This window comes from Erythrolamprus reginae, chromosome 1, assembly GCF_031021105.1.
Source record: "Erythrolamprus reginae isolate rEryReg1 chromosome 1, rEryReg1.hap1, whole genome shotgun sequence".
NCBI lineage: Eukaryota > Metazoa > Chordata > Lepidosauria > Squamata > Dipsadidae > Erythrolamprus > Erythrolamprus reginae.
Genome location: NC_091950.1, coordinates 146,485,255 through 146,495,081, shown reverse-complemented (window position 1 = coordinate 146,495,081; position 9,827 = coordinate 146,485,255). Strand labels below are relative to the sequence as shown.

At 41.2% G+C, this 9,827-nt stretch overlaps 1 protein-coding gene across 4 annotated transcripts in view; it reads right to left on the bottom strand.

Annotated features, from left to right (window-relative positions):
- Nucleotides 1-9,827, bottom strand: part of OBSL1 (obscurin like cytoskeletal adaptor 1) — a 149,970-nt gene that overhangs the window by 116,271 nt on the left and 23,872 nt on the right. The window contains exons 2-3 of one of the 4 annotated variants that reach the window (XM_070728524.1): nt 6,558-6,615; nt 715-772 (exon numbers count right to left, since the gene is read on the bottom strand). The exons of 2 other annotated variants lie outside the window; for them this stretch is intronic. The gene's annotated coding sequence lies outside the window, so the exon portion shown is untranslated. The remainder of the gene's footprint in view (nt 1-714; nt 773-6,557; nt 6,616-9,827) is intronic. One more of the 4 variants, XM_070728518.1, reaches the window with a different exon arrangement.

Genomic DNA, 9,827 nt, shown 5'->3' with positions numbered 1-9,827 from the left:
TGAGGCTAACACTTTGATGCATTATATTATTATTATTATTATTATTATTATTATTATTATTATTATTATTATTTATTAGATTTGTATGCCGCCCCTCTCCGAAGACTCGGGGCAGCTCACAACAGTAATAAAAACAATATAGCAGTGGAACAAATCTAATATTAAAAAAACATATAAAACCCTATCATTATTTTTTTTAAAAAACATTGATCTTAGCTGAACTAGGCGAATCTGCAAGGCATTAATAGACAATTATATCTTAAAACCGGGAACTGGACTGTAGTGAATACTTTTGGGAAAATAAGATAACCAAAAGGAGAAAATTAAGCCGCCTTGCTTGAATCTTTGCAGTTCTTCCAGTATCACGAGGCAAGGTCATGCCAGAACTATCATCTTTAGTGCAATTCTCTGTTTGCATGAAAGTGGATGTCTTTTGTATATATATACAGATCTTCAGCCATGTCACTGTACTCTCTACCTTCATCAGCATTTCTGTATCATGAATGGCCAGAGCTACTAATTCTGGAAGCCACCCAAGAACTACACTTCCTGGTTTTCAGAGGGATGAGGGCTACCATGAGGGCAGAACCAGTGAGTTAGCATGTCATGCAGCCATTTTTAGAATCAATTTTGTTTTGCCAGGTTTTGAGAGAGCCAATCTATTTCATTTTAAAACTTTTTAGAGGTTACGCTACATTTTTAGCAATCTCTTACCTCAGAATTTTAGATAATAGTCAATTTTCAGCAGTGGTGTTCAAATGGATTTCAGCAGCTGCAAAAATAAATAAAAATAATAAAGGCTAAGAGACCACAATATTTGTTTATTTGCTTGTTTGCTTTTGAGATTTATATTCCATCTTATTTCCGGAAGCTCAAGGCAGCTTACATGGGAATTTGGCTTCCTTTAAAAAAAAAAAAAAAGCTGCATACCACATCAACCCTGAGAAATATGTTAAACTGAAAGTAAAGGACATGAATTTGGCAAGTAGTTCAATAATGAGGTGTAGTGACCTTTTCATTAAAATTACTTGTGACATATTGTGTAAATGCCACGAATAACTTGAATGATGAAGTTACAAAAGTGTTCAGGACACCATTTTGACATCGCTATGGATTGAAACAGATGTTTATGAGGAAGAATTGCCCAAGTCCTAGTCCAACCTCTTTAACCAATGTACTACTTTGGTCTTGGATTGTCCACCCCATGTTCTAGCCCTTCTCAACACAGCAGCTGTCCAATCCACCAAAAATAGCAATAGCAATAGCATTTAGACTATATACCACTTCATAGTGCTTTTACAGAGAGTGAGCCTATTGCCCCCAACAATCTGCATCCTCATTTTATCGATCATGGAAGGATGGACGACTGAGTCAACCTTGAGCCTACTGAGATTCGATCTGCCAAACTGCTGGCAGCCGCTGATCATCAGAAGTAACTTGCAGGACTGCACTCTAACCACTGTGCCACTGAGGCTCTGGCGCGAAAGAAATAATTTCTGATTTACCTGAAGGAGGTCTAATGAAAAATATGGTGTGGTATGTAGCCAACCATATTTGAACTAAAGCACAATCGTGACTTATAGCTCAGCCACCACCAGCATATTTCATGTAGAAACATAGAAACATAGAAGATTGACGGCAGAAAAAGATCTCATGGTCCATCTAATCTGCCCGTATATTATTTCCTGTATTTTATCTTAGGATGGATATATGTTTATCACAGGCATGTTTAAATTCAGTTACTGTGGATTTACCAACCATAGAAACATAGAAACATAGAAGATTGATGGCAGAAAAAGACCTCATGGTCCATCTAGTCTGCCCTTATACTATTTCCTGTATTTTATCTTAAGATGGATATATGTTTATCCCAGGCATGTTTAAATTCAGTTACTGTGGATTTACCAACCATAGAAACATAGAAAAATAGAAGATTGACGGCAGAAAAAGACCTCATGGTCCATCTAATCTGCCCGTATATTATTTCCTGTATTTTATCTTAGGATGGATATATGTTTATCACAGGCATGTTTAAATACAATTACTGTGGATTTACCAACCATAGAAACATAGAAAAATAGAAGATTGACGGCAGAAAAAGACCTCATGGTCCATCTAGTCTGCCCTTATACTATTTCCTGTATTTTACCTTAGGATGGATATATGTTTATCCCAGGCATGTTTAAATTCAGTTACTGTGGATTTATCAACCACATCTGCTGGAAGTTTGTTCCAAGCATCTACTACTCTTTCAGTAAAATAATATTTTCTCACGTTGCTTCTGATCTTTCCCCCAACTAACTTCAAATTGTGTCCCCTTGTTCTTGTGTTCACTTTCCTGTTAAAAACACTTCCCTCCTGAACCTGATGTATTTGCATAAATATTGTATGGTATGTGTGTAATGGGGCAAGGCAGTGGCGCACAGAGACCCCTTAATGAGAGACGAGAGTAATGCAAGATTTGAACTAGGGGCTTCCCAATTCGTCTTCCCTGCTGAAACGCTACCCCAATGCTGAGAGGATCCAGTTGCCCAACTGTCACTACAGCCTGCCAGGCATACTTGCCCTATCATGCATTCCTCTAAATAGTGTTTTGCTGATAATAGGCTGCCAATCACTGCCACCCAGTCCACCCACCCTTGGGAGAAAGTGAGGGGGAGAATTCCAGAAGGATGGAACGCCATTTTTCTTTCCCCTCAGTTCTCACTGAGATGATTCTAATAAGCTGTTGGTACAGTCTACGGAGAGGGACGGCATTCAAATCTAATTAATGATGATGATGATGATGATGATGATGATGATGATGATGATGATAGGAAACAGCAAGGAGAAGCTGCTCAGGATGGCAGCCACCTCATGGAGAGGAAAATTGGGCTTCCGATATGGGAGAAACCCTTGATCTGTCTCACTCCATAAAGCTCCAGATCACAAAGGCCCATGGTCTGTTTCCTTTGGTACCCCCAAAACCTGTTGATTCTGTTACTTAGCAACCAAGTCTGGTTACTCATTGTATGGCCCTCACCATTCAGATGCATCCAGAATACCCTCATAGTCAACTTTGGTTCTCCTTAATCCCATTATTTGCAGGAACACAAGCTTAAAAGGGGGTGTTAGAAGGGTCTCCCAACAGAACCCCTTGCTTCTCTCTCTAGGTTCACTAACCTCATGTATCTGCTTCCTCAGGCAACCCGTTCTTGCTTCTCCTGGTCCTGTCAGATGATATCCAGCTGTTTGGTCATTCATGGGTCTAAACTCCTATTGCTCTTCTCAATACTTCTCTGCCCTTTCTGTTCCATGATCAGTCTCTAGGGCATCTCCGTTGTCTGCCTGCCCTCTCTTCCTCATACACCCCAATGGCTGTCTGCCCCTCTTAGGCTGTAGCACCCCTGGTCTCCTTCTGCCCTGCTCCCTAGGCGTTTGTGAGTGGAGCAAAGTTTGAAGTGTTACAAATGCCTGCAGCTGCTGTCCCCAAAAATACTCTCTGATGACATGGCCAGGCTGATAAGAGGGGGCTGGGACTTGGCTAAGTATAGAGCCCAGCAGGGAGGCCCAGCCCTGAAGTTGCCTCAGGCTTAGCCCCCCTCAAGAGAAGGGACTATTTATTCATTACTTATTTATTTATTACTTAAATTTATAAGGCGCCTTTCTCCTGATGGCCTCAGGGCGGTGAACAAAGATAAAACAGAGATACAAAATTTTAAACCCCAAATATTAAAATATCCATCCATCACTCATCTATTTCTACTGCCATCGCTCATTCGTTACTGCTGGCTGGAGCAGAGTGTTGTTGCTCAACGGCCCCAGACTGCCGGCAAAGCCGTGTTTTTAAAGACTTTTGAAAGGCCAGGAAGGTGGGGGCAGTGCGAATCTCTGGGGGGAGTTGATTCCGGGGGACTGGAGCCACCACACAGAAGGCCCTTCCCTGTGGTCCCACCAGCCAGCACTGTTTGGAAAGCCAGCTCTGTGGGATGTAATCGGTCAGTGGGACATGTGAGGCAGAAGACAGTCCCGACTAGGGGGAGAACAGGGTCGCCCCACCCTATCTCAAAGCAACTTGCCATATCTGAGGGCATATGAGGCTTTGTCCTATGTCAGCTCCAGCTTGCATATGCGTGCTGGCCAGCTGATTTTCAGCCTTCTGGAGGGAGGGGGAAGACTGTTTTCACCCTTCCCAGCCTTCAAGAAAGCCTCTAGAGCAGGGGTCTCCAACCTCAGCAACGTTAAGCCTGGAGGACTTCAACTCCCAGAATCCCCCAGCCAGCTTTTCTGGCTGGAGGATTCTGGGAGTTGAAGTCCTCCAGGCTTAACGTTGCCAAGGTTGGAGGCCTCTACTCTAGAGCATGTGGATGACGAAAAACAGACCTAACGTGCCTACCGGAAGTTCAGAAACAAACTTCCGGTAGGCCCATTGGGTCTGTTTTTCACCTTCCCCAAGCTTCAGGTGGCTTTCCTGAAGGCTGTGGAGGGCGAAAAACGGCCCAACGGGCCTACTGGAAGTCTGGAGGCTTCAGTGAGGCCTGCACACATGCATGGGGGGGCAGCGCGTGGAGGGGCTGTGCTCACATGCGCAGGGGAAGAGGGCATTGCATTATGGGTGTGGGCGGGTGTACCCTTTTGCCATCACTGTGGTAGTATGAAGGATCCTTGGCGTTCTCCATGTTTGTTTTGTTGACGATGTTTCATTACCCAAACTAGGTAACATCATCAGTGCTAGAGGTTACCTAGTTTGGTCTGCAAGAAAACAACCAAGCTCAGTGAGCCACAAGGACCCCTCATTTCAACCCTGGGTGACAAATATTCTCCTTTTTTTTAGTTTTTAGTATGCCAGCAATGGCCTGAATTTCTGGCCCCAATGTCACACCACAATATGACATTTAATATCTAGACCTGACTACCCAAAGCAGCTTCTAAGGACTACCCATAGCATTATGTTCCCTGAATCCTCCACATCAGACTGCTGAGTCTGTGAGCTTCCATCTCCTTCCTCAGATGCCCTGTCATGATGCATCGAGTGGTAATGAAAATTGGCAGCAAACCTTTAGGCCTGGAATGCTGCTACCAATCATGGCGCCTCAACAAAAGAGGATGGAATATGAAAGACCAGAGGAGATAGTTAAAGGTACAATGATTGCCTGGGCGAAAAACGTAGGCCATAATATATATATAGAGGAATGGGAACAGATTTGGAAGAGAAATATTAAATTAACAAAATCCACAATATATAAAGAAAACCAATATAAAATGCTATACCGTTGGCATCTTCCACCCAAAAGACTAGCTAAAATGCACAAAAATTACAGTCCAATGTGTTGGAAATGTAAAAACACTCAAGGCACCTTCTTTCACTTATGGTGGTTATGTCCAGAGACAAGAAAATACTGGGGAAAAATAAATAATTGGTTGTGTCAAATAACAAATACAAAAATAGAATATACGCCAGAATTTTTTCTATTGGGTATTATGAGAGGTAACTATTCTAAAAATGTTAAATATTTAAGCTTGCATATTACAAGGTTGCAAGGATTGTATTGCAAGGATTGTATTTGCACAGAACTGGAAAAATCCGCAAATACCTGAAGACAATGAGATTATCAAGAAAATATACGACTGTGCAGAGATGGACAGATTGACAATGGAACTTAATAATCGATAAGAATCGGACTATTATGAAACCTGGACAAAATGGTACCAATGGACAAAAAAAAGAAACTTAAAAGAAGCATTGGAATAAAACATCAGGAAATGTAAAAGTAATTAGAAGACAATGTTGATAGGAATGTATATGCGATGTAGATTCATCTGTAAATATGACTATGTACTTTTTAAAAAAAGGAAAAAATTAATAAATATATATACAGTATATATTTTTTTTTAAAGGAAGGAAAGTACTAGAAGATTCTTGGTCATCAGATCTCAGCCTCCTGATTGTCCTTGCCCTTGTATAATTAGGAAAGTGGATCAATTATAACTCCCACAGCTGCACTAGTGGCAGAAAGTATTTCATTACCAAAGACTGGAATGAAGAGCTGGCCAAGGAAATGTCAGTCAAAACAGAAATGGAAATCACACCCACTCACAAAGGCACACCCCACACAACCCTTACTACCGCTACTTCAGCAAGGCTGACTTGTGTAATTTTTTTCACAGATTCAGTAAATTGCAGTGTTCGCTTTCTTTTCATGTTACAAACTTTATCAACAAATATACTGCTGCCATAACAAAATATTCTTCCCAGGATTATTTGTAACTTCTCTGTTCCTTGAGATATGATTTTTTTTTTCACTTTTCCCATAAGGAACCTATTTTCAGCAGCATTTTGTTAATGTTCAGTTTAGGAGTAAAGTATGGAATTAGGACAGGATATTTATTTATAAACATTTTTCAACACTTCACAGAAGTAATTTCTCCAAAAAAGAGCAGCCAAAAAAAATAGATGGATTTTGCAAGGAGAGATAAATGAGGAAAGGTTCTGCACAATAGGATAATTCTTCCCTTAAAGTGGGTCACCTCTGACTGCAGTTGAAAACTTACATATTTGAATAAAAAATCTTACATACCAAGCAAATTTAAAATGTCAGGATGTTTCCAAACTGATTCTTCTGCAACATACCATTTCTGTCAGACAAAATGTAAAGAGGTAAATGCAGATTTGCAACAGGCTTATTATCTTTCTTTCATACAAAACCTCTGAACTCTAAGTAGCCTGAGATGACACAGTAAAAATTTTCTGCTTGTGTATATCAGACACTAGTGTGCCGTGAGACATGGTCAGGTGTGCAGCGACGCTCAGAGAGAGAAACAAGAGAGAGAGAAAGAAAGAAAGGGAGAGAGAGAGATAGAGAGAAAGAAAGCGAGAGAGAGAGAAAGCAAGAGAGAGAGAGAGAAAGAAAGCGAGAGAGAAAGAGAGAAACAGAGAGAAAAAAAGAAAGCAAGAGAGAGAAAAAAACAAGAGAGAGAGAGAAAGAAAGCAAAAGAGAAAGAGAACAAGAGAGAGAAAGCAAGCAAGAGAGAGAGCAAAAGAGAGAGAGAGAAAGAGAGGGAGGGAGGGAAGGTGGGAGAAAGACAGAGGGAGGTAGGGAGAAAGAGCAAAAAAGAGAAAGAAAGAAAGAGGGATGGAGAGAGAGAGGGAAAAAAGAAGAAGGGAGAGAAAGAGGGAGGGAGAGAGAAATGGAGTAAAAGGGAGGAAGAGAGAGAAAAATGTTTTGTCCAAACTTTTTTTAGCCACACACACACCCCACTCAATGTGCCCCAGGGCTTTGTAAATATACAAAATGTGCCATGGCTCAAAAAAGGTTGAAAATCACTTATGTATATCATCCAAAAAGAAGAAGAAGATACAGGGAACTGTAAACCAGTCCATCTGATATAAATTCCTGAGAAAATTTAGAATAAATTTTCTAAGAAGTTAGATAAAGAATGTAGTTATCACCAAGATTATTATAATATGGATTTGCAAAACTAATCTTATTTAATCTTTTTTATTAGAGTGGAAGTGATTTATTAGAGTGGAAGGGATTTTATTAGCAGTGGAAGTGATGTGCCGGTGCCTGGAGGCTGTTAGGGTCTGGATGGCTGTCAACAGGCACAAACTCAACCCTGACAAGATGGAGTGGCTGTGGGGTTTGCTTCCCAAGGACAATTCCATCTGTCTGTCCATCACTCTGGGGGGGAATTATTGACCCCCTCAGAGAGGGTCCGCAACTTGGGCGTCCTCCTCGATCCACAGTTAACATTAGAACATCATCTTTCGGTTGTGGCGAGGAGGACGTTTGCCCAGGTTCGCCTGGTATACCGGTTGCGGCCCTATTTCGACAGGGAGTTTCTGCTCATAGTCATTCATGCCCTCATCATCTCGAGGTTTGACTACTGCAACGTTCTCTACATGGGGCTACCTCTGAAAAGTGTTTGGAAACTTCAGATCGTGCAGAATGTGGCCGCGAGAGCAATCATTGGCCTTCTTAGATACGCCTATGTCTCATCAACACTCGGTGGCCTGCACTGGTTGCCGATTAGTTTCTGGTCACAATTCAAAGTGTTGGTAATGACCTATAAAGCCCTACATGGTATTGGCCCAGAATACCTATAGGACAGCCTTCTACCGCATGAATCCCAGCGGCCAATTAGGGCCCACAGAGTTGGCCTTCTCCGGGTCCCGTCGACCAAACAGTCGTCTGGCAGGACCTAGGGGAAGAGCCTTCTCTGTGGCGGCCCCGGCCCTCTGAAATCAACTCCCCCCAGAGATTCGAACTGCCTCCACCCTCCTCGCCTGTCGCAAGATGTTGAAGACCCATTTATGTTGCCAGGGATGGGGGAATTAATGCCTCCCCCCTTCTGACTAGTAAGATTTGAGTATGGTATGATTGTGTTGCACTGACTGTTTTTTTAATGATAAGGGTTTTTTAACTTAGTTTTTCTTAATCATTAGATTTGTACTATATTGTTGTTGTTGTGAGCTGCCCCAAGTCCTCGGAGAGGAGCAGCATATAAATCTAATAAATTATTATTATTATTATTATTATTATTATTATTATTATTATAAAAGTTTCCATAATAAATAATGCAAATTCTGTAAACATATTATATGTTGGCTCCAGCAAAGTACTTGAGGTATCCCATAGTATTCTGATTAATTAATTTAGCATTCATTAGCATTAATTTAGGTTAGAGGGCATGACAAGTAACTAGATACATAGCTGGCTTGAAAATCACACATAACAAGTGTTGTGGTTAGCTCTGGCCCAGCTCCTGCTCCAAGCAAGGTGGAGGTGGATGTGGGGGAGACATCCACATGCCACAGGCCTGTTTTGCTCCCAGTAGAATCTGCCGACAAAGTCTCCTCTGACCAAGGAAGCGTGAGTGACAGGGAAGAGGGGAGTTTGGCAGACAGCCCAGGAGGAGATCAGTCATCTGTATCATTCCTGGATTCTGAACAAGAATTAATGACACATCCATGCATGCGTAGAGTGATGCATAGGAGACAACAATTGAAGGATTATTACAAGAGAAAATGAGGCCACCTGTGGTTGGGTGGGGCTGCTGTAATTAGTGGTACAGATAAAAGTGCAGCCTGGTTTTTTAGTCTCATGGCAGTTTATCTGATTCATTGTTTCATCAAGATCGTGGTTTTTGCTCTTCAGGATTGTGTGTGTGGACTCTCTGGACTTTCGAATTGGACTCAATTTCCCAGTTATTTGGTGAGCAATTGGACTGCATTTAACCTGTGCCTTGTGTGTACCAGAAAATCCCTTTGACATTTAAAAAGGGAGCTGTTTCTGTTTTTCTGTTTATAAAAACTTTTGGGTTTTCCTTTTATCGTGTGGTGTGTGTCTTCTGGACTAATTACCCTGTAATTATGGGCGGTTGAAACACACCGGCAGAACAACAAGTATGTCAATAGTGTGATTTGGCTGCAGAACTGCTCATTCTATGTTCAGCCACATTATAGACATATACTTCCCAAATTTCAGAAAGAGAAAGTCTACTATAATCTGCATTATTCATAAACAGCAGTCAGACAAATTGGAAAGGTTTAGATAATAATGAGGATTTAGGAACCAGAAAATCCTGTGAAGAGACACTGAAAGAAATAAGAAAGATTAGTCTTAAGAAAAAATAGAGGGGGAATATAACAATATCAAATTGTTTAAGACTTAAAAGGATGCCACATGTAATAATGTTCTCCAGAAAGTGGGGTGCAAAATATTGGATTTACATTACAGAACATCAGATACCAACTTGAAAAGCTGTCAGTAAGAACAATGTGAGAGTGGAATCAAATGTCCAGAGAAACACCAAACTCATTCCCTTTCACTTCATGGCTTCATGTG